The 23,009-nt window shown below is 41.7% G+C and overlaps 1 long non-coding RNA gene across 4 annotated transcripts in view; it reads right to left on the bottom strand.

Moving 5' to 3' along the window:
• The window catches only part of LOC144241468 (uncharacterized), a 128,221-nt gene that overhangs the window by 86,744 nt on the left and 18,468 nt on the right, over positions 1-23,009 (bottom strand). For 2 of the 4 annotated variants that reach the window (XR_013338086.1, XR_013338080.1), the window contains exon 4: positions 7,644-9,516. The exons of the other annotated variants lie outside the window; for them this stretch is intronic. This is a non-coding gene — a long non-coding RNA (uncharacterized LOC144241468). Of the gene's footprint in view, positions 1-7,643; positions 9,517-23,009 lie in introns of those variants that run through there. 4 annotated transcript variants of the gene reach the window in all.

The raw sequence follows: 23,009 nt of genomic DNA, 5'->3' as shown, positions 1-23,009 counted from the left end.
CTCAACCAAGGATGTTAGAATTAGTTTAAGTTCTATCACTGGATTCTACTGTAAGGGGCTTCACAGATTATTTGAGGCAAGACTTTTTGTTCACTGACTCCAAGCATATTTGTTTGAATGAGAAAGTTATTTCTTTGGTCTAAGGGGAAGTTATTCAGTAGAAACTTGTGATGGCTACATGGTTCGGGGGTGTCGGCATTTCCTAAAATAAGTGCTAACATCGTGTGGTCCTTCTGATAGGAAGATACTATTGACCCTCTCTCACTATGACAAGGCTTTGGAATGTTTCACTACAGGGAGTGCTGACTCAGCACTGACACTCCCATGTGCTCCCAGGCCCATACTCTTCATGACCTAGGATATGGATTTGAAGAAGTTTGACCAGTTGAACCACTGTGGAAGGGAAGCTTGCTTAGCTCTTTTAACCGTCTTCCTTTCCAAAATATGGACTCCCTTCCATTGTCAGAACTCAAAAGCAGGTATTAGACATTTTGAGTGCTATCCTGAGTCCTGCTCTGATTTGCTAATCAATCTCAAGCAAGTTTTTCTACTGCCATCCTGTCCTGTCTCTTTTAGGTCTTTCGTCCGTAAACATGGGAACTTGCTAATCAGTCTCTCGAGGATGACACAGAAATCAGCTCAAAAATGGTTAACATAAACAACTTGGGGGAGTGCTGTCATTCTGCAATGGGGCTTCATTTTTCTTTGTCCAACTTTATCCACTCTTCTGCCTCCCTCCTAAAAAGGAATTGCCTAGACATCCAAAGAACTTCACCCCTGCCTTGACCTCACTTGACTCCTCACGCATGCACCACATGGGAGTCAATGGAGGTCAGGCCATAACCAGTGCTTTGCCTGCCACCAGCCCTCCCCCTGCCTCTCTGAAATCTGCATCAGTTCAATCTCCCATGACATTGACATGTTACACTCGGAGAGTTGGCTGGTACCATATGTCATTCTTTCCCACAGAAAACTACAGAGTTAAATCAGAGAAATGTCACTTAAAGGTCCTAAACTAAATAATTCCTGGGTCTGGTTTGAGGAGTACTTTTGTTGACTTGTTTTCTTTTTCTACCTTGAACCAGTGTCTCATTGAAAAGAAACACTCATATGTTCATAGGCTGGGACGGAACATTCTCCTCACAGTGTCGATCAATACCTGGGCTGAGGCTGCGCTGTCGTTCTACTCATCTCAGTGTTAAATCAGGGTAAATTCAAATCTTCACTGTTTTCATGGAATAATCACTAATGAATATAATCATGTTCCACTGTAATTTGTTTCATTTGCAAGTTGGCAGGAACGAAGAAGGCAGCTTTCTTTAGAGATGATTAGGCCATGGTTATTAGGGTGAGGTCATTGGTTTACAATTAAGTCATTTTTTTCCCTATGGTTATAATAACACTGATGGAACCCAGAATCTTATAGCTTGCTCTTTGGCAAAAGAAGGAGATCACATTTTCAGAGTTGGGGCTGCCTTCTCTGCATTGCAGAATAGTTTCCCACACCCGAGCCTCCTGGTGGGTAACGGCCCCTCATACCACAGGCATTACTCGGTGTCAGGCCTCTGTGGGCCCAGGGAGCTCACAGCACTCTCCAACTTGGCTCAGAAGCCTTTACAACACCATCACGAGGAAGATATTTCCGATTTAAATCTCAGATTGGATTTATAGTCACCCGATCTACCCTGTGCTAATAAGGGGAAGAGAGATTCCTCAAAGAAAGAGTAAAACCAGAGTCAAGGACTCTGTGCTCCCCATGAAAGAAAAATCTCTTCCCACTGGGGTCAGGAAAAGTTATCAGCTTCAGACCTCTAGGCGTGGGGCTTAATTTCCCATATCATTATTTTTGCCTACACGGTCACCATTTTTTAAAAGCTGTGTTTTTATCTCTTTTCCTCTCTTACAAGCAAAACATTTCATGATCTCCACAGACCCATGTTTGGCAAGCTCTAAAAAGTCTGTAAAATATTTCAGGCCCATCATAGGGGAAAATATCCACTGGAACTAAAACCATTTGATTCTAGGTAATCATTGAAATTCTGTTGCCCTATTAAAGAATTCTCCTCTCTGTTCTTGGGGTTAAGATGAAGAAACAGTTGGAAGAGTTCCAAAACAGGAATTGAAACTTGTGTCTTCATCCTGTCCGTGTTGTTGTTAATGACTTGTTGGGCCCTGAGTAAGTCACTTAACCCAGCTGAAGAGCTGAATTGTGTGCATATAAAGACCTCCACCAATCAAAATGCCTCTAAATAAGCGCATACACACAAGTTCTTAAGTCACACCTTTTGCAATTACCCTTCTAGACTTTTTCTAAAATACATGCTTTGAAATGAAAACTACTAGGGGCGCCTGGGTGGCTCAGTCGGTTAAGCGTCTGACTTTGGCTCAGGTCATGATCTCCCGGTTCGTGGGTTCGAGCCCCACATCGGGCTCTGTGCTGATGGCTAGCTCAGAGCCTGGAGCCTGTTTCAGAGTCTGTGACTCCCTCTCTCTCTGACCCTCCCCTGCTCACGCTATCTCTCTCTCTCTCTCTCTCTCTCTCTCAGAAATAAATAAAACATTTAAAATTTTTTTAAAAAAAGAAATGAAAACTACTAGACAAGTGGCATTTCCTACTTTTAAAATTTATGGACACATTAAATTGTGCCTAAGAATCTCATAGGAGTACGCCCATTGTAAAGTCTCAGGGTTCTATTTACATCCCACATAAATATTTAAACAGACCATTCTGAGCACCAGATTGTCATCAGAGAAGGAGTAAGCTGTGATATCGTATAGCTTCACAAAGCAGTAAAGATTCACAGTCAAGAGTGTGGGTTCTGGAGTCAGATGGCTAGGATTCAAATCCCTCTCCTGCCACTTGTTTGCTCTGTGACCTTGGGAAGTTGATTTCACTTCTTTGTGCCTCCAGCTTCTCATCTACCCATGGAACGAATTCCATGATCTATCTTCCAGAAGGTTGTAAGGATTCACGTAAATAATACATTTGTAGCAATCAACTCAGTTATTGGCATACAACAAGCCTTCAGTAAACATCAGGGACTATTTTTACAAACTGCAAATTAGGTCCAAAATCATGAGTGTGAAACCCTCACATTATGGATTATTACTTTAAATTTTTTTAAGTTTATTTACAGAGCAAGAGAGTCGGGGAGGGGTAGAGAGAGAGAGGGAAGGAGAGAGAATCCCAAGCAGACTCCATACCGTCAGATGGAGCCTGACTGGGTACTTGAGTTCACAAACAATGAGGTCATGACCTGAGCCAAAATCAAGAGTCCTACCACTCAACCTACTGAGCCACCCAGGTGCCCCTCCTTTAAATTTCTTTATGACTTCAAATCTAATGGAAAGAATTAAATTAAGCAGTGAAAAGTGGCCTTTGTTAGTTTCTTGGTGCCTTAGTTGTTTCTAAGTGCAGGCGTTTAAAAACAATGTAGGACTCTTCAGGATTAACTGGAGTCCTCTAGGCTCTTGCTAAAAACCAAATGAAGGACTTGACTAGTAATGGTAGGTGGTAGTTGAAAGTAGAAATTTTTCATTATGGATTTAATATTTTAAAAAGATTTGGGGGAAGGTAAGTTTTACTCATTTATCAGGCACCTTCATGATAGAAAACATGCTTATTTGATTCCAGTAGACAACTACCCTTAACATTTTTGTAGTATTCACTACCATCGGCTGTGCATAATTTTTGCTCCATTATTATGCGTTATACCTGCTCTTTTTCATTAACCTTCTTTTTCTTACCTGAACACGGGTCTTTGGCCTAATTTTAAGGGACTATTTTTCTTTTGTAAATAACTAGCTAAAATCAAATCCTTGTGATTCAGAGAGACCAAAAAGGGTGGGAAAATATGTGAATGACTTCTTCATTCCAGTGGGAACCTGGATGGAAACCCTCTTTTTGGAAGCCAAGAAGGCAAAGTTCCATTTTTTCTTGGCAAGACATTTTATGAGATTCTGAGTGTCTTTGGACTCTGGACTTTGGTAGCTTGGAATTAGCCTGAGAACACTTTCATGCCTCAGTGATCGCGGAATCTCTCCCCTAACAAAGAGCCTCGTTTCCAGTGTTCAGTCTAATTTCTCAAGGCCCAATAAAGTGTTGGTTTCCATCCATTTCAAGTTTCCTTTTCCTTGTCCCTCATACACTGATGTTTATTATAACTTTCACGGAAACAGGGTTTATCAGTCGCAAGATGGTTTACAGGTTAAGGGGTGACCTTAATATCCTGTTAGTATTGCTCTTTGAAATGATAGCTGCCACTCTAAAAAATACGTACTATATTTTATTCTGATCTCTTTTCCTTTTTATACTCTTTCTTTTTCCTTATATTCTGTGGATGTGTCAAGATCCCACATGCCATGGGTTCATCTACTGCTAAATCCAGTTTTCTTTTCAAGATAATTATTTTCTCATATGGGTCAGGCCAAACCAGAGAGGTAAAATAGTTTCTTCCTTAAGGACTGTGGACTGTGGCCAATTGATGTATAAACCTGTGTTATCTAGGGTGTTGGTTCTCAATGTGTGCTGTTTTAACCCTTACCGATGGCATAAGCCCCGTATACCGGCCATCCCTATAAACACGATGTTTCAGCTGGATAATATATGGGAGACTTGGATGTGATTGGAAAACTTGAAATCCTTCTTTAAAGCTGGATTTTAGGGGTGCCTAGGGGCTCAGTCAGTTGAACATCTGACTCTTGATCTCAGCTCAGGTCATGGTTTCTGGGTTCATGAGATTGAGCCCCGAGTCCTGCTTGGGATTCTCTCTCTCCCTTTCTCTCTGCTCCTCCTCGGCTCACACTCTCCCTCTGTCTTTCAAAATTTAAAAAAAGAAAAAAAAAAAGCTGAATTTTAACTTTTAGCTCTCTGAACAATCATGACAGTCATTGTTGGATTGTTGGGCTTTATCAACATATTAGCTCTAGGAAGACTATGGGAATAAATGAGGAGAAGTGAAGCAGGAGAGCCCATCATTGAGTTCAGTCGAACCTTATCCTGTGAATTAGGTGATGCAGGGAGACTTGCCCCATGGGAGGCTTGTACGCAGACTTGGCTATGATGTAGGGCCTTTCCCGTTATTTCCATGCCATCCCCCAGGGACACGCCCCCCACCTAGTAATGCTACTCTCAATGGCTACTGTCAGCTTGCCCCTCCTCCCCTGCAAGGCCTGGAAGCATGCTTAGCCTTCTGGAAGCCCAGGTCTAACCACCTGCTAAGTTCTGGTTTCCTGTCCTTGAACCCATGTGTTCTCTGCATGCTTGACACTGGAATGTGTCTCCTTACCCTGCAGGGGAGACTAGCTTCATCAACAGGGCACAGCCTTTCCCGTAGCCTCAACGAGACCACCACAGAATGCCACAGGCAGGTCCTGACGGAGGCGCACACCCATTGGCAGGAAGTTGTGTTACTATAGATGGTTATTATGGTAATTCACATGTCAGAGTTACACTGCAAGAAGGGGCCATGGCCCTCGGTGCCAAGAAGCTATTTGCAGCCCTGGTGGAAGGAGGCCAACAACGGTATGGAACAAGCCGGACATTTAAGGTACACGCTATAGGCCCCCACTTGCACTAACAGGGCGGACTGTGGATGTAGCCACACAGCCATTTGGAAGGGGAGCGGCCGCTGAGGCTGCTGCTCTTGCTGTTTTTCCTCCTGGCTTGTGTTTCTGGAAGCTGTTGCTTCAAAGGCAGCTGGATCACAGTTGTGCTTCTTGCCACAGGGTTCCTCTGAGCATGGGCCCCTGGAGGGCGACACGAGAAAGGTCACTCCACTTGACAGAGGAGACGCTGAATTCTTGCTTTGCCTGACTGTGGGGTGGGCGGGGAGAGCTTCAGATGAGCTGCTCACAGATTTTGGGGCCTGGTGCCTGTGTGCGTGTATGTGTGTGCATGGGTGCATGGATGCGTGTGTGTGTGTGTGTGTGTGTGTGTGTGTGTGTGTGATTTCAAGCTGGATCTCAACATTCCTTTGTCAAGTCCACATTCCATTACCCCATGTTCACCTCAGCTGGCTTCCAGGAGCCCTCCCAAGAGAAACAGCTGCTTGATGCCTTAGAGAGGAAATTTTAAAAGCTCTTGAGGTTTAGAATTTTAGAATCCGCAGGGTTGATAACTTCCTCCCTGCTTATGAAAACAAACAGCATTAACTTCTCTCTTTCTCAAGACAAACACAATTTCAAAATGCATGCTACCCTTCCAAATGCAGCAAAGATGATGCCAGCAGCTTGTAGATGCCGCTGATAAAATCCGTTCTTGATATTATAGCACAGGTACTGTTGACCATTACACTATGAAGGTGGAGACCATATGATTGCTGCCTGAGACAAGAAAGTTCCTACCTCACCTCTGAGGCACAATGTGCCAATCTAACAGACAGGACAAGTGATTTGGAAATACTGTTAACTTAGAGTAATTAATTACCCCACAGTAAATATATTGTTGGTCGTTTCTGCTAGAGTTCTTTAGTAAGCCAAGTTACAGAACTAGCAATATAGTTCATAATAACTGAAGGATATGTTTTCTTGGAAGACGTGTGCTAGAGGGATAGTGTTTCGTTCTGATTTTTTTTCAAGTTTGAGAAGAATAACTAAGCTTTGAAGCATCTGCTTAGCCCTAACATGCATGTGTGTCTGTGTGTGCACGCACATGCTCACATACACACACACACACACACACTCATGCTTTCTTCTGGCTCATTTGTTCTCTCCCTCTTTCTCTCTCTCCTTCCCTTCCTTACTCTCACTCTCTCTTTCTCTCTTAGATCGCTCATATCCTTGCGGGTTGAGAGGCCAGTAGAATTGGAAATGAGAACTAACAGGAATGGAGAGCTAGGGATAAATAGAAGTCTTTTGATTTTTATTTCTCTTATCATCCAGTTCATTCATTTTCTTCTGGATGTTCTTTTTGAAAAGGCTATTTCCATTAGACTTGTTCACCTTCCCTCAACTTCTGCCTCAAAATCTGAACATAGTGGGACAGTGTTTTTGCAAGGGGGCGGGGCCTCAAAACCAGCAGATTCTTCTGGGTGATGAAAATGATCTATATTAGCATCCGTACCATTCATTTGTGTCATCTTGCACTTTCTTTGATAAAGGAATTCATCCCGGCACTGCTTTATTCTTGATATAAAGTTTCTCATCACTCGCTCTTAGTGCCAAGAACAAAATGATTTCCAGTGCCCCTAAATATTCACAGAGCTGATAGACATAACACAATACAGGGACTATCCTGCAGTGAGAAAATAAAATATTTTAAGGAAGGAAGGGACTACTTTATAACTATCTTGGTCAGCGTTGCCGTATATTTGATATGACTTGTAAACACAACAGATGAAAGATCTTCAACCTCCAAAGCTTTATGAATACTTTGTGATGAAAAAATATATTGGTTAAATGATTGGTAAATTTAGCTAAAAGTTTCCATTGCTACTGGTTTACTAGTGTCCAGAGTATCACACACTTTTTTGTATTCTATTCAGTAAATATTTATTGAGTTTTTACTCTGTACTGTGCATTTGTACTGTTTGAAATAAAGATGGCCCCAGTTCTCAAGGAATTTACAATCTACTAGGGAGACAAATAAACAGTTCCAATAAAGTGCAGCTGAAAATAAAGGAAAAAGGCCAAGAGCAATACAGTGGAGCATCTGTCCCTGGAGACAGGATGTTTATTTTAGTCAATTTGCCATGGGCCAAAATCTAGCTTCATAGGCTCAGATAACTTAGCATAAAGTGTTTCACAGTAACAAGTAATTGGCCAAGTAATAGATTGCTAGTTTATCAATTTTTCCCAAGGAATAGAACTGCCCAACGAACTAGATCCTAAGTCCAATGGCCACCACACCATAGGCAGCCAAAGTGGAAGCTAAGTTATAATCAGAAGGTTTCTTGGTAAGCATGACATAGGAGAAATTCATATTTGATGAAAGATCAAACATTTATGATTTGTAAGAAATAATAATGATACCAAGCTATAATTACAACAATAGCCTCATGATTCTATCTCCTAAAGTGAATACACCTGACACTATGGACAGGCCAAGTCAGAACTTTGAGCAAGAGCGCCCTCTGCAGGGGACGGTGGGCAGCAACACGAGCCCGCCCAAAGCTGGTCCATCCCAGCCCCCTTCCACCATTGCTATCACGTCCTATTGGCTGGCTGATAGCCACCACGTGCAGAGTTGTGGCCATACCAGGGGGTCTGAACCCTGCTTTTGTAGGAGCCGAGAGTTTATCCAACTTTGTGGGACCTCTGAAAGAAATGATACACTTCCGTGGAAAAAAACTAGGTATAAAAGTGAAGATTTATTTAGAAGATTTAGGGCCCAGTCACTTAAAAAGTCCTCGTCTGCTAACCTGTTGTTAAATGATGAGCATACTTTTATGCTAGTCACTAAGCACTGCTGCCCTGACTTGTCACACTGACTCTCCAGACTCCTCGCTCCCTGGGAAGTCCCAGACCTTACCGCATACCAGCAATGACAGAACTAAAGTCTGGGGCCGTAGCATCTCTTCTGATCATGGTGATTGGTAAATATTATTAACAGGACTTTCCTTTTTAAGGCACTTTTTATAGATCTCTGATCTAATGATTTTGCCATTTAAGTCTCCATGGTAATCCCTCCTTTTTTTTTTTTTTTTTTTCAAATTCTTGGCAGAACCCTTGTGGGAACCCCTAAATAAGTGACAATTAATACAAGTCAGAAATAGTTAAAATTCATTTTATAATGCTCTCTATATTACCAAATAATGGAGCTGGGTGGAAGCCTCTCTCTCAAGCAGTATGTCCTTTTAGGGCATTCTCAGCAAGAAGCTCTAAGGAAGAAACCCAGTAAGGGTAGCAATGAGCAGTAGTCACAGCACAAGGTCCCAAAAGACTGGGAGAGAAGCCAATAAAGGGGATTTTCTTGCTTGGGTGTTTTTTTGTTTGGTTTCGTTTGGTTTTGTTTGGTTTTTTAATCAAGAGCTGGTACAAGCCTTTCCCCAGGGAGGTGTTGAAATATTATTAAAAGAAGAAAGAAAGGATGCTCGGCGCACAACAAGCAGCAAATGCAGTCTCAAAACTTACCGCTCATTCAGGGCATTAAAATTGAGAATTCATGCCATACAGGTACAGATTCTCAAAATCAACTCCCTTCTGATTTAAGTACATTGCAGTGGGGGGCCGCGGGGTGGGGGATGCTGTTCTTGCATTGGTTTTAAAGAAGCAAGGACTATATTGGACGGTGGAACTTAGCTTTCCACAAATTCATTATCAACTGGTATAATGGTGCTTTTTAGCACATTTGCAACATTTTCAATTATATCAAGCCAAAAAGACAGTTTATTAAGGCAGTCACTTTCCCCCATGAGTCCCAGAAGGAGATTCGTTTGGCTCTAAAGCATCTTCATATAATTCGTTGCTGTGTGTTTCCCGAGGCAAAGGTAGACAAAGGACACCATGAGAAAATATGCTTCTTTAAGCTGTGAAGTGTTGATAGAACTATCTTCAGCCGCCAGTCAGTGATGACCACTGGGGATGTGAAAATCAAACAAACAAACAATGCCTTTTGTCACGTTATGTCCTTTTAAACTAATTTGTACAAGATCTGCAATTAGGATTTACATACTGAGAAGCATAGAGGGTAATACAAATTTAAGAATTCATCTTGGACAAGGCCTGGCTCATGGTGACTGATGAATGACTGATGACTGACTGACTGAATGAATGAATGAATGAATGGGCAAGCTAGCAAAACAGCTTTCTCTCAGAGAAAGCTTTCTCACAGATTGAAAAACTAAATTTACATTTTTAACTTATCGCCTAGCAAAAAAGTAAGCAGGTTCTAGAGCAGCGAATGGCAACTTTGCTAAATGTATAACTGGTGGTATAATTATCCTGAGGAGAGAAGCTAGTGCTCTCACTGAATGTGAAGTGCAAAGGGTACAGATGTGTGTGCAAGCCTATGTGTGTGCACATGTGTGTGGGCGGCATGCATTTTTATGAGCACATGTGTGCATGCATGTGTGTGAATGTGAGTGTGTGCATGTGTGCGTGCATGCATGCATGTGTGTCTGTGCTTGTGTGTGTGCGTACATGCACGTGCATGCTCACCCATGGGTGCACTGACAGATGTGGAGAAACTGCGGAGTGGCTAAAAGGGAGTTAGTATGAAACAGACTATGTGATCTCAAGCAGGGCATTCGATGCTTCTGGAAGGCACCAAGGTTCAGTGGGAAAAGCATTGACAGGCTTTGGGTCCAGAGAGATAAGGGTACCAATCTGCAGCTTACTGGCAATTTAACAGTGACTAACTTTCCTTACCTCCCTGAGCCTCACTTAACTGCCCCTCAAAGTGGCAATAACAACACTTCTCTCTCTGGGTTGTTACTGAGAAACTGAGGTAATGACAGCAAACATCTATACAACATGAATTATATGCTGAGCAGTATTCTGAGCACTTTATACACATGACCTCATGTAAACCTCACAAGAGCCATATAAGAACTTCCGTTCGCAAATGAGGAAAACTGAGGCAGAGGTTAGGTAATTGTCCCGAGTATGTGGCAAACAGTCTGTACACAGTCGATTCTCAATAGATAATAACAGCCATTATTGATTGCCACCACACCCAGAGTTTTGCATTTCTCTCTTTTGATCCTCAGAACAACCACATGTGTTTCTAATGGTGCCTGGCAGATTGTGAGCACTTAATAAATATTTGCTATATGAATGAAAGAATCCTCACTGTACAGAATTAGCTGAGGCTTAAGTCAGTAGCTTGCTCAAGGTTGTACAGCCAGAATGTGCACCCCACACACTAACTCCAGGCCCCGTGCTCTGAACCACATGAGTTTTTCATGATCTTTGTGTCTATCTCCCCAGGGTCAGACAGAAGACCCAGGTAGCGGGAGGGACATATCAAAATCATCTTGCGTAACTAAGACAGAACACCTCTAATACATTAGAACACAAAGAATCCATGGTCTTTCCTTTCTCTTGCTCCGTCTTTTTCATCGCACCCTTGTTATCCATCTCAGCCCCTAAAAGGTCTGTGCTCTGCAACCTTCTCCAATTTCTAATCCTGGCTAGCAAAGGGAAAAATATTAGAAATTGTACTCTCAACTATCCGTCATCTAGCTAAGACTCCTTAAGGGTTCTCAAGTAATCAGCCATTTGAGGCTTTGGATTGTATTTGAGGGGAAGAGGGCTTTAATGAGGTGAGTGAAGAAGTGTGTGATCTGTTTTAATATACAATTCTCACATGCTACAAAGAGCAAGGTCCAAAACATCCAAGTCTTATAAGAAAACTCATTTCAAAGAATGAATAAATTTTTACTTAAAATATTACACTCTGACCTGTAATTGAATGTTAATATTGCGTTAATTGCCTTTACATGCATAGTCTCTATAGTATGGATAAGTGGACAGGGCTTCCTAAAACTATTTCTTTGGTTTAGCATGAAAGGGTAATGGGTATTTGCTTCCAGCTTGGTGGACTAATTATTGAATGCTGTCATTCTTTGTGTTTCAGCACCTTGAGGTGATTAAGCAGGGATAAAAGCTAAAATTAAAAAGAAAAGCCCATTACCAAATACTAAACAGCTTCAGTAACTTTGTGCCAGTCTCTGAAGGACATCCCTGCCTTGTTGTGACCAGGAATTATTCATAATGTGTGCCTAGCATATAGATTGCATCCTTTATTTGAAACAATAAGAGAGTCATCCCTGGTAGTTGATGGAAATAAATAGGCAAAATATAAAGGGAGGAAAAAAGACCAACCAGTAGGCCTCTGTAATAATTGCTTGTCACCGTAACATCAAGTAGTCCATCCTTTTAGGAACTCGTTATGTGGCTAGGCCATTATGTCCTCAGGATGGAAAAAAAAACGCAGTAATTCACAGAAAAGCAATGACAGTATTCTGCTGGTTTACCTAATCGTATTGACTAGACAGGAGAATTGTGGCTGGAAAGCCAAGACTGATTCTGTATTTGAAATTGTTTTGCTGTCTTTGTTTTTTTTCCCAATGAGAATTTTTCTCGTTTAAAAAATATTAATATCTCCCAAAAATATCAAAGAGACCTCCGCCATTGTTTTGATCTGGTATAGTAGCTATAGTCAGATCAAAGCTTCCAGATTTGTTCCCAATTACTTCGTGAAACTGTCTGCTGTTGCTAGGTGGAAGCCGGGAAGAGATGCTATGCTTTAGTGCCCCTTGCTGGTCAACCTGAAGAAAATCTGAGCATAATGATTGCCAGAGCCCAGGTTTCAATAAATCGTGGGGCACATTCTGCTCCATGCTGAGGAAGCCAAATCGATTGAACCTAAACATAGGTAGCCAGTCTTTAAAATCATAATAAGGATTAGATGAAAATGCACATATTCTCTTAGAGAGGAAAAGGTTCAATATAAAGACAAAGTACATGTAAGTCTTAGCCTAACTTCAAAATAAATCCAGGTAAATACATTCCTATGACATAAGAAAATTCTCCTAGGCCCAAAGTATGATTTTGCTTGACTATGCTTCCAAAAATGTGTATGGCCTTTCAAACCCTAGGGAACACAACAGATACAAAAAACAAATACCAAATGGAATTCTAAATTCTAATTAACTTCTGAAAGTAATACAAAAACTTAATTCTACAGGAGAAAAAAGATGCATATCTACAGTATTTCATTAGATCATTGATAATTACATTGTAATTTTAACAAGTGGGTTTCGATTTTGGTGAATTTTTTATCTGTTTGCCATTTTTTAAGGATGTAATAATACTACTTTTATAATCTAAAAACAACAGCCACAACATGGCTACACTAAGTTGTCTATCAAAGCTAATTAATTCTTAGGCTTGCATAGTGAGCCATCAGACCTAAAACATCAATCCTATTTGAAACACCATTAGAGCTGGGCTTAATATTAGATCTTCTCCCCCATAAGTTACCCATCAAGAGATTGGATTCACAAGATCCAGTTCTGGGGGCGTGAAAACATCTATTCAGTCAGACTAAATAATACTGAGACATATGGTGACTAGCCCATGTAGTAATGGTAATCCTGGCAGATTTACAGGCCACCCTCATATACCTCAGCCAGCAGGTAGATCCTGGCAGAAGTCACCAGAGACAGGGGATCCTTCTAAAGCCTAAAGAGCTTCAAGGGACCCAGAATAGCCAAAACCATCTTGAAAAAGAAAAAGTGGGGAGACTCACATGCCTCAATTTCAAAACCTACTACAGAGCTACAGTAATCAAGACAGCATTGTATTGGCATAAACAGAGGTGGATAGATCAATGGAATAGATTTGAGAGTCCAGAATTAAATTATTTAATTTTGGTCAGTTTATACTTCCAAGTTCATTAATAGTTCCAGGACAATTCAGTTGTGGAATGAATAGTCTTTTCATCAAAAAATATTAAGATAACTGGATATCCATCTGCAAAAGAATGAAGTCAAATGTCTACGTCATACCATATATAAAGAATTAACTCAATTAGATAAAAGATCTAAATGTAAGATCTAAAAATATAAAACTAGTGGAAGAAAACATGTAAGCAAATCTTTGTAATCTTAGATTTGACAATGGTTTCTTAGATAAAACATCAAAAACCACGAGCAACAAAAGAAAAAATAGATAAATTAGACATCATCAAAATTAAAACTCTTGTGCTTCAAAGAACACCACCAATAAGGTGGAAAAAAACAACATATAGAATGGGACAGTGTTTGCAAATCCTGTGTCTGATAAGGAACTTGTATCTAGAATATATAAAGAGTGATTGCAACTCCATCATAAAAAAAATTAAGTTAAAAACTATTTGCTAATTTTAAAATAGGTAAAGAATCTGGAAAAAAAAATCTCCAATGAAGACATAAAACTTGCCAATAAGCTTATAAAAAGAGGCTCAGTGTCATTAGTTATTAAGGAAAAGTAAATCAAAACCACAATGAGATGTACTTGACACCCAACTAACATGACTTTAATCAAAAAGACAGACAATTACAAATGTTGATGAGGATATAGAGAAATTGCAACCCTCAGTCATTGCTAGTAAGAATATAAAATGGTACAGCTACTTCAGAAAAGAGCTGGGCAGTTTCTCAAAGATTATGCATAGTTTCTATATGACCCATAAATTCTACTCCAGATATGTATATATACACAAGATACATATGACAAGAGAATAAAAACATTTGACCACACAAAAACTTGTACATGAATGTTTATAGCAGCATTATTGATAATAGCCAAAAGGTGGGAACAACCCAAATGTTCATTAACTGATGAACGGATCGACAAAATGTGGTACATTCATATAATAGAAAGTTATTTGTCATCAAAAAGAATATAGTATTGATACATGTTACCACATGGATTAAATCTTGAAAGCATTATGCTAAGTGAAAGGAGCCAGACACAAAAGGCACATTTGTCTGAATCTCCCATATTAATCTGCTAGGATTAATTATCAATACCACAGACTGGATGGCTTACACAACAGAAATATTTTTTCTCATAGTTCTGGAGGCTGAAGTACAAGATCAAAGTGTTGGTACATTTGTTTCCTCCTAAGACCTCTCTCCTTGGCTTGCAGATGGGCATCTTCTCACTATTCCCTCACATGGCACCATCTCTATGCACAGGCATCCCCTGTATCTTTCTCTTCTTATAAGGGCACAAGTCCTATTGACCCAGGTCCCTTATGACCTCATTTGACTTTAATTACCTCTTTCAAAGCCCTGTCTCTAGATATGGTCACATTGGGGGTTCATTAGGGCTTCAACATATGCATTTAGGAAGATACAATTCAGTCTATAACACCCACTTATGTGAAATATCCAGATAAGCAAATTTATGATGACAGACAATAGAGAGTGATTGCCAGAGGCTGAGGGGTTGGGGGATGGGTGGTAGAATTGGGGTGACAGCTAAGAAATGCAAAAGTTTCTTTCTGGGGTGATGAGAATCTTCTGAAGTTGGTTATGCCAATGGCGTAACAACTCTATGAAAATGTTAAGTCATTAAGTTATACATTTTATGTATTTTTCAGTTATGCATTTTAAATGTGTGAATTGTATGCTATGTGAATTATATCTCAATAAAGCTATTGCTGACAAAAAAAAAAAAAGCCAAGGGGGCAAGAAGGGCCATCAGTAAACTCTTTAAGAAGTAGCAGGAGGGGCGCCTGGGCGGCTCAGTTGGTTAAGCGTCCGACTTCGGCTCAGGTCATGATCTCACGGTTTGTGGGTTTGAGCCCTGTGTTAGGCTCTGTGCTGATAGCTCAGAGCCTGGAGCCTGTTTCAGATTCTATATCTCCCTCTCTCTGTCTGACCCTCCCCTGCTTGCTTGCTCACTCGTGCGCTCTCTCTCTCAGAAATAAATAAAACATTAAAAATTTAAAAAAAAAAAAAAGAGGTAGTAGGAATTCACTCATATGAATGAAGCTCAGAGCCAGGACTAAAGTCCTTAAATATATATACAAAGAAGAAAAAAGCCTACTTCCGATCCTAAACATTAAATATTCAGGGAATTTGGGACAGAAGAGCAGGCATAACATCTGGGGCATGTGGTCAAGGCTGCCCTTGGGCCTGGCCCTTGGCATGAGCCTGAGTCATGGAGGATTGGCCCACAGCCCCTTGAGCTCCTGCCAAGGGCCACATTCACCTTAGAGACTAAAGCATGACATTGCAGCCTGCGCTGAAGAGAGTCTTAAGTCTGGGCCCTGAGCAGGGAGTGAGGCAGGGCCTGAGGTAATCGCTCTTGTGTTCCTGACTTCCCGCCTCCATTTCTTTAGAATTAGAATGTTCAGCTTCAGTGAGCGTGTAACCCTTCTGGCTTTCTTCTCTCACGAGCTCTGTGTTTGCAAAGCATAGGTCTGCCAATTGCATTTCTTAAGTGCAAATGCTAGACTGTCCTTGCCAGCGTGCTTATTGATCTTCTCCACTGGACTTCAAGATTCTGGAAGATGGGCACTGTTATTTTTATCTCTATACCCCCAATGGTTCACCCACGGCTGAGCTCCACAGACATTTGTGAAATGAATGAGTAAATAATAGTTGGCTTTCCCATTTTTGACTTGTTAGAATGTACATGAACTCCTTGCTTATGCTAGATTGAGCCACGGTCAGAACTAGCAAAACTGAAGAATCCTAACCAAAGCACAGATTTTTTTTTCCTACATAGACTTAACATAGGTACCAATAATAATGGTTTAGCATCTGTTGAATGTGTCTGGACTGGGCCCTGTGCTAAGTGATTTATAGTCTTTATCTCGTGCGATCCTCACAGTAAGCACCTGGGTAGATATTTTTCTTACCCCCATTTTACAGATGTGGAAACTGAGATTCCCAGTTGTTAACTGACTTGCCCAAAGTCACAGCATCAGTACTAGTGGAGCCATGATCCAGACCTCAGAACTCCAAAATCTGTGTGCTTATCCTCTGTGTAATTATGATTTCTCAATATTTTAGTTTGCCAACATACTCTTGTTGGAGGTAAATGGAAAAAGAAGAACGAATTGAGGTATGAGACTGGTCACATCTTCCAGGCCCTGTCAGCAGGCTTCCTGGTCTCAAGGTTAGCAAATCCCTGCTTGGGTTCAAGAGCACACACAGTTTCCCGGCAAATTCAGGCTGCAGTGTTCCGAGATCATCTTACTCCATAGGCAAAAACTACTTGCCCCAAAGCCAGCAGCTCATTGCATTGAGAAGGAGACCATAAAAATAAGACCTGAGTAGAAAGTACGGGTGGGCTTCTCTCCCTTGATCATAAATTCAAGTCCATAATCAACCAAAACCAGAAAGCCTCTTCAGATTGTTTTCACTGTCTACTGACTCAGCTCCCAGTTTTCATTTTATCCTTTTCCATCCCCCTTATATGTTTTAGCTGCACTTCACAGAGTTCTGAGTTGAATGCTTACCAGAATGGAACATTCTGACATTTCAGAACAACAGGCTCAGCTTGAGGTGTTTCCAAAAGGCACGCATCAAATGTCCTGAAAGTTGTTCTAAGAGATTCAACAGCTTTCATACTGACCTCAATAAACAAATTAAATGTTTGCTTATTTCATGGTTACCACGTACCAAGGCAAACAGTCTGGTGTTTTTCCCGTTTTCTGTTCAATTCTGTTACCTTAGCTGTGTGTATGTCACGACTGGATACCACTCAAGGATCATTGTCTGCAAGAGTGAAGGGGGTGTTTGTGCCCATCATAAAGGGGCAGCTTCTGTTCCAGGAGAACTTGGGGTCACTCAAGACCAATGTCTGTGCTTAGGAAAGTTAAAACAGAACCAAAATCCACCACACTCAGGGTGTTTGTCGTATCTAGGACTAAACCAAAATTCTAAGAAGGAAGAGGGTTGCTGATGCCAATTGTGTAAAATGTCCTCAGATTCCTAATGAACTGTGTGGACAGAGAGAGGAAGTCCAGACATCTCTCTGAAGTTCTTGTCTTAGAGCAAGGGCAGAATGCCCCACCCTCTAGTATCTTCGCCAATGAGCATGTTAGCGCCGCTCCTGCTGAAGGCCCAACAAGGAATAACTCCTTCTCCCAGATGGCCTGGTTCCATTGCCGTTGCTTGTCTTGCTGCCTGTTCCCGTATAGTCCAGGAGGCAGGGCTAGGTCTGTCCTATCTATTATTATACCTGTAGCACACACCTGACTTAATGCATTTTTATTAATCGCGTAAATGAACTACAAGGTCAGTGGACAAAAATATGGCTAGAAATGAACTCCCCCGCCATACAGAAGAACTTGGATCTCACAGAGGGTGCCCCTTACTCTAAGAATGAGCCAAACCTTATCTTCTGGGAGATGGCTTTTGCTGGATGATAAGACTTTTAAAGACTAAGGTACTTTTCATCATTTGAACATGCTTTAAAAGCACACTAAAGCTTGGCTCTTTAAATTATTACTTCCTTAGTTTTTAATTTCTGATTAAAATATCATATCTAAGAATCAACACTTTTCTTTAGTCCATGCTTGGATATAATATGTGTACCTATTTGAAATATACATTTTGAAAATACAAGAAGAATTGAGATGAGAAGATACCATTTTCACGTTTCCTTTAATTTTTGTGAAATTTGAAGATGCTTAATTTTTCAATTATGTGAAATTCATTGGAAAGGATTTATAATTTGAATCTAAATTATTTTTAAATATCACTTAACTTATCACATTAGTCATCTTCTAGTTGCCTCCTTCCTTCCTCCAAAAATCTTAGGATACAGTTTATACTTAATATTTGATATATAATAACATTGATCAGTTCCTATGTGCCTTGTCGTGAATCTGCATTGTAGTTGATAAAACTCCAAAAAAGCTTTGTAAATATTAATGTATTGTTTAAGGGGCACCTGTGTGGTGCAGTCAGTTAAGCGTCTGACTCTTGATCTCAGCTCAGGACATGATCTCTTGGTTCATGAGTTCAAGCCCCACATCGGGCTGTGAGCTGATGGCTAGGAGCCTGCTTGGGATTCTGTCTCTCTTTCTCTCTGCCCCTCCCCTGCTTGTGTTCTCTTCCCCCCCCCCGCCTCAAATAAATAAACTTTAAGAAATGTATTGTTTAAATTTTCTACCACTGAGGTAATCATCAGGAATATTTTCACTTGGTCTTGACAATTGAAAGTCAGTGGTAAATCACTGGATAGAAAGTCAGCCTTCCCATTTCTGTATTTCAGCCAAACTCAGATTCCCAGCGGAGGGACCTGCTGCAGCCCCAGGTCTTCCTGAGTCAGAAGCACATCAGTTTGACACTTTCTATTATCGTCCGTTGGGTCTCTTATATCCTTGCCTTCCTCCCAGTGAGAGAACATGTGCCTCTCTGCCCAGGAGAAAGGAGAGGTGATCAGAATATTTCAGACACCAAATGGATATGCAAACAGGGCAATGTACAGTAATTGGAAGCAAACATATCGCCAAAACTAAAGCTGAGAGAAGGGAGGAGACTGGATGCATTTCACAGGCTTAGCAAAGGATTTCTGGATACAGGTGGCAGCAGCAAATTGCCTGTCAAGAGATTCACTTCATAACGAGGCCAGCCATGTAGAACAGCCACTGCGCCATGAAGGCACCGCTGGTGGCTGGATCTTTGGGGCTCGCAGCCACTACAGGAATGAAGTCCTGTGCTTCCCAGCAACAGCCTCATCCCTGGAGGTTGTGGAGCCAGACAACAGGGTTAATGCCACCAGCCATCCCTTCATACTGCCACTGCCAAACCATCAGTCAAACGAGGAATGGGAGTCAGGGAAAGGCGGGGAGGGAGTGAAGTCAGGCCTGGGGTGCGGGGTATAGGTGAAAAGGAAATGAAGAAGAGCATCCGTTTATCTTCAGGATCTTTCTGTCATCTTTGCTTAACCGTTGGGGCTAAACAGCAAACTAAAGAACAGAAGGATGGAATAACGTGAGGTCCTGACTACGTTTTTCTCATGTTTTCCTCAGCTGGGTGCTCTCAGATACCCCAGAAACGCTGGACACTTTTCCAAGCTCACACGCACTCACATACACAGATATTCCCACTATCTTACTTGTGTTTGTTCCTCTCTGTGTTTAAAACTGAAATGACGGTAGGGAGACTATACTGTGGTCAGTGTACTGACCTCCTCACTGTTTAGCTTCTCTACAAGAGATAAATTATCCAGGGTGTCAAGACAATGTCACTCTCAAGGTCAGAATCAATTTGAAATGCGTTCCCTCACACAGAGGAGAATCCCTTTTGCCTCCTTGAGCCACCAGCCTAGTCCTGATGGGATGACATCATATTGAGAACATAGGCAGGGACAGGACCTGTCTCAGTGGTGGCCCCTCCATGCCTCTCAAGGCCAGTTCTCAGCACCCAGGCATCCACATCGGCTTGGCAGTGCCAACGTAGGAGGCTAGGCTAACTGCAGGACTGGCTGCTGCAGCTTTAAGGAAGATCTGCAAGCCAGATAGATCAGATAGATAGATCCCCGGGACCAAGCTGACTAACAAAAAGCTCAGTGATGGGGCACCTGGGTGGCTCAGTCGGTTAAGCATCCAACTCCAGCTCAGGTTATGATCTCATGGTTCATGAGATCAAGCCCCACGTCGGGCTCTATGCTGACAGCTCAGAGCCTGGAGCCTGCTTCAGATTCTGTGTCTCCCTCTCTCTTTGCTCCTCCCCTGCTCACCCATTCTCTCTCTCTCTCTCTCAAATCAATAAACATTAAAAAAATTGGAAAGAAAAAATGTCAGCAAAAACTTAGGAAAAAGGAGCTCCTGGGGATGTAAAATTAGGTAAACATCCAACTTTGTAGAAAAACACCATGATGTTAGGTCTAGAGCTTCAGAGAAACGCAGTGGAAACGCGGATTTTTGAGAGAAAATTCTGAAGAAGTTGGAAGAGAAGATCAGAAACAGTAGAGATCATTGCAGGGTACCTGGTGGCAAACCCCTTGGTAAACTCATCTTTGACTCATTCAGAGTACCTGGCCCCGTAGCCTCCCAGAAAAATCCTGAGGAGTCGATGAGTGAATACGCAGTGGTTGGAACACTCACTAAAATAGCGAGATTGCGCGTTCTTAAGAAAGCCTACACCTGCTTCTGAGAGCCCAGCCTTCTTGCATTCCCAGGCATGTTTTCTAAACTCATGTCCTGGGGAAGCAGAAGGCAGTTCTCAGGTTCACTGAGCTAGAACAGCATTTTGATACAAACAGACCTGGGCCCGCTGAAAGAGTTATGCACTTGGCAGAATACCACCTTGAGTTCAGACAGAAAGCACATCTGTGCCTCATTGATAATGTAATAACCTACATTACGTTTTTGGCCGAGACCACCTGTGCACAGCCCAGAAAGTCAGCCCAGGGCAACCATTCTGATGGTGGTGATATTAACAGCTCTCATTAAAACTGATGACTATGGAGGTGCCCAGTAGTGCGGCTGCCGTGCGACGTCTGTCTGCATTTCCGTGACAAGCCTCTGTTTCTGGAGTTCATAACCCAACCACCGAAATGTGCTTTGCATTGAACTGAAACCTGAAAAGAAAACTATCGTGGGGTAAAGAGAGTTGGACTTTTAGAGCTGTAAAAGTATGTAAGTTGTCACATTAGCACATGTTCAACTCTACGTTAGACGGAACATTTTGGGTTTCCTGCCCCTGTCTGCGCAATGGAAGTGGAAGACTACATGCGGATGGAGAATTTATTTCGGAGCTGGCTTGGGGACGTTTTGACTGTCTTACCTTTTATGTACAGTATTCGGGGATGCTAAGAGTTCTGTTATGATGGGCCCTGACAACTGATGTGCCAAGCAATTATCCTAGGTAGGCACCCATGTGTTTTGTGTTCTGTTACCTGCCCACTGGAATCCTCAGAGCTCCACCTGAGACTTTAATAGGGTCACATATGGCTGGATCTCTTTCACTTTCAACATAGCACCTTTCCCTGATAAAAGACAGAGCTGGGAGCACCTGGGTGGTTCAGTCAGTTAAGCATCCAACTCTTGATTTCAGCTCAGGTCATGATCCCTTGGTTTGTGAGATCGAGCCCTGCATCAGGCTCTGTGCTGATAGCACAGAGCCTGCTTGGGATTCTGTCTCCCTCATTCTCTGTCCCTCCACTGCTTGCACACTAGCGCTCTCTCTCTCTCTCTCTCTCAAAATGAATAAATAAACTTGGGGAAAAAAAGAGCTAAAGATACACATTTCACTGACAGTGATTTGAAAGGACTCTGTTATCTTTCATTTTGAGAAAGAGTGTTGTGAAATGCAATCCTGTCCTCAGCTCGGCAGGTTAATGCTTGATTGTCTATATATCCATAAATCTGTCCCATTGAGAATGTAAGAGCTACTCTTTCTACAAAACATAAAGGATTATGTCCATGGAAGATTACTTTAAAAATATAGGCAGATTGCTTCATAAGTTCTGCTTTTTCAACAAGGATTGCTTGGGAAGAGAAAGGTTATCACCGTCTACGATATCCTTTCTCCCCACACAATAGGAATTACATTAAGGCACGAATCAGATCATACTGCTTCTCTGCCTCAAATTCCTCATGACTTCCTATTGGATTTAAAATAAAATCCATACTCCTTCTCATCCCCCAAGAGGACTGGGTGACCTGGGCCCCTAAAAGACTCACGGCCTCAGGTCATACCCCCGTGCTCCCGTGGTCTCCACATACAATGATACTTGACTTTCCAGTTTCTTAACTGCACCAGCCATTTCCCCCCACCTCAGGGACTTTGCATGTATGTTCTTTGCCTGGAATGCTTTTCTCCCAATGTTTAGAATGCCAGCTTCTTCATAGTCTTCCGCTTTAAATGTCCCCTCCTCCTAACTGCTGTATCTGAAATGGGTACCTGTTCCAGCAGTCTCTATCTTGGCCCCCTGCTGGTTTCTTTTTAGGCACTTAGCAAAGTTACTGTTTTTCTAATTTGCTCATGTACTCGTCCTTTGTCCATGTCCCACCTAAAACGTACATTTCATGAGGGTCATTGTAGTCCCCGTACCCAGCTTGGGGTAAGTGCTCAGTTAATACTTGTTGACTAAATCGAGTTTATATATAAGGTGATAGATAGATTAAGCTTCTGCTGGTTGACTCAGTAGACTTATTTTCTTTGAAGTATACATAAGAAATATAATTCTTCCACACCAGAGGACAGTCTTCATAATTGGAGGAATAGATTCTCTTTTTTTTACATCTTTTGCTCCTTTATGGCATCATAAAACAATAGCTAATTTCTAGGGCACCTAGGTGGCTCAGTCAGTTGGGCGTCTGACTTTGGCTCAGGTCATCATCTCAAAGGTCGTGAGTTCAGGCCCCAGGTCGGGCTCTGTGCTGACAGCTCAGAGCCTGGAGCCTACCTCAGATTCTCTCTCTGTCTTTCTCTGTCCCTCCCCCATTTGCTCTCTCTCTCTCTCTCTCAAGTAAATAAACATTTAAAAAATAGTTATGAGAATATTTATTAATGTTCCAACTGATTTTGGAACTGATTCTCTCAGAACATTAAGCCACATCCTGGATGCGGCTGGCTCAAGAACCCAAAGCTAAAAAAAAAAAAAAA

This window comes from Crocuta crocuta, unplaced genomic scaffold (genome assembly GCF_008692635.1).
Source record: "Crocuta crocuta isolate KB4526 unplaced genomic scaffold, BGI_CrCroc_1.0 scaffold25, whole genome shotgun sequence".
Taxonomy (NCBI): Eukaryota; Metazoa; Chordata; class Mammalia; order Carnivora; family Hyaenidae; genus Crocuta; species Crocuta crocuta.
The sequence above is the reverse complement of the archived record's forward strand: the minus strand, read 5'-3'. Positions and strand labels throughout refer to the sequence as shown.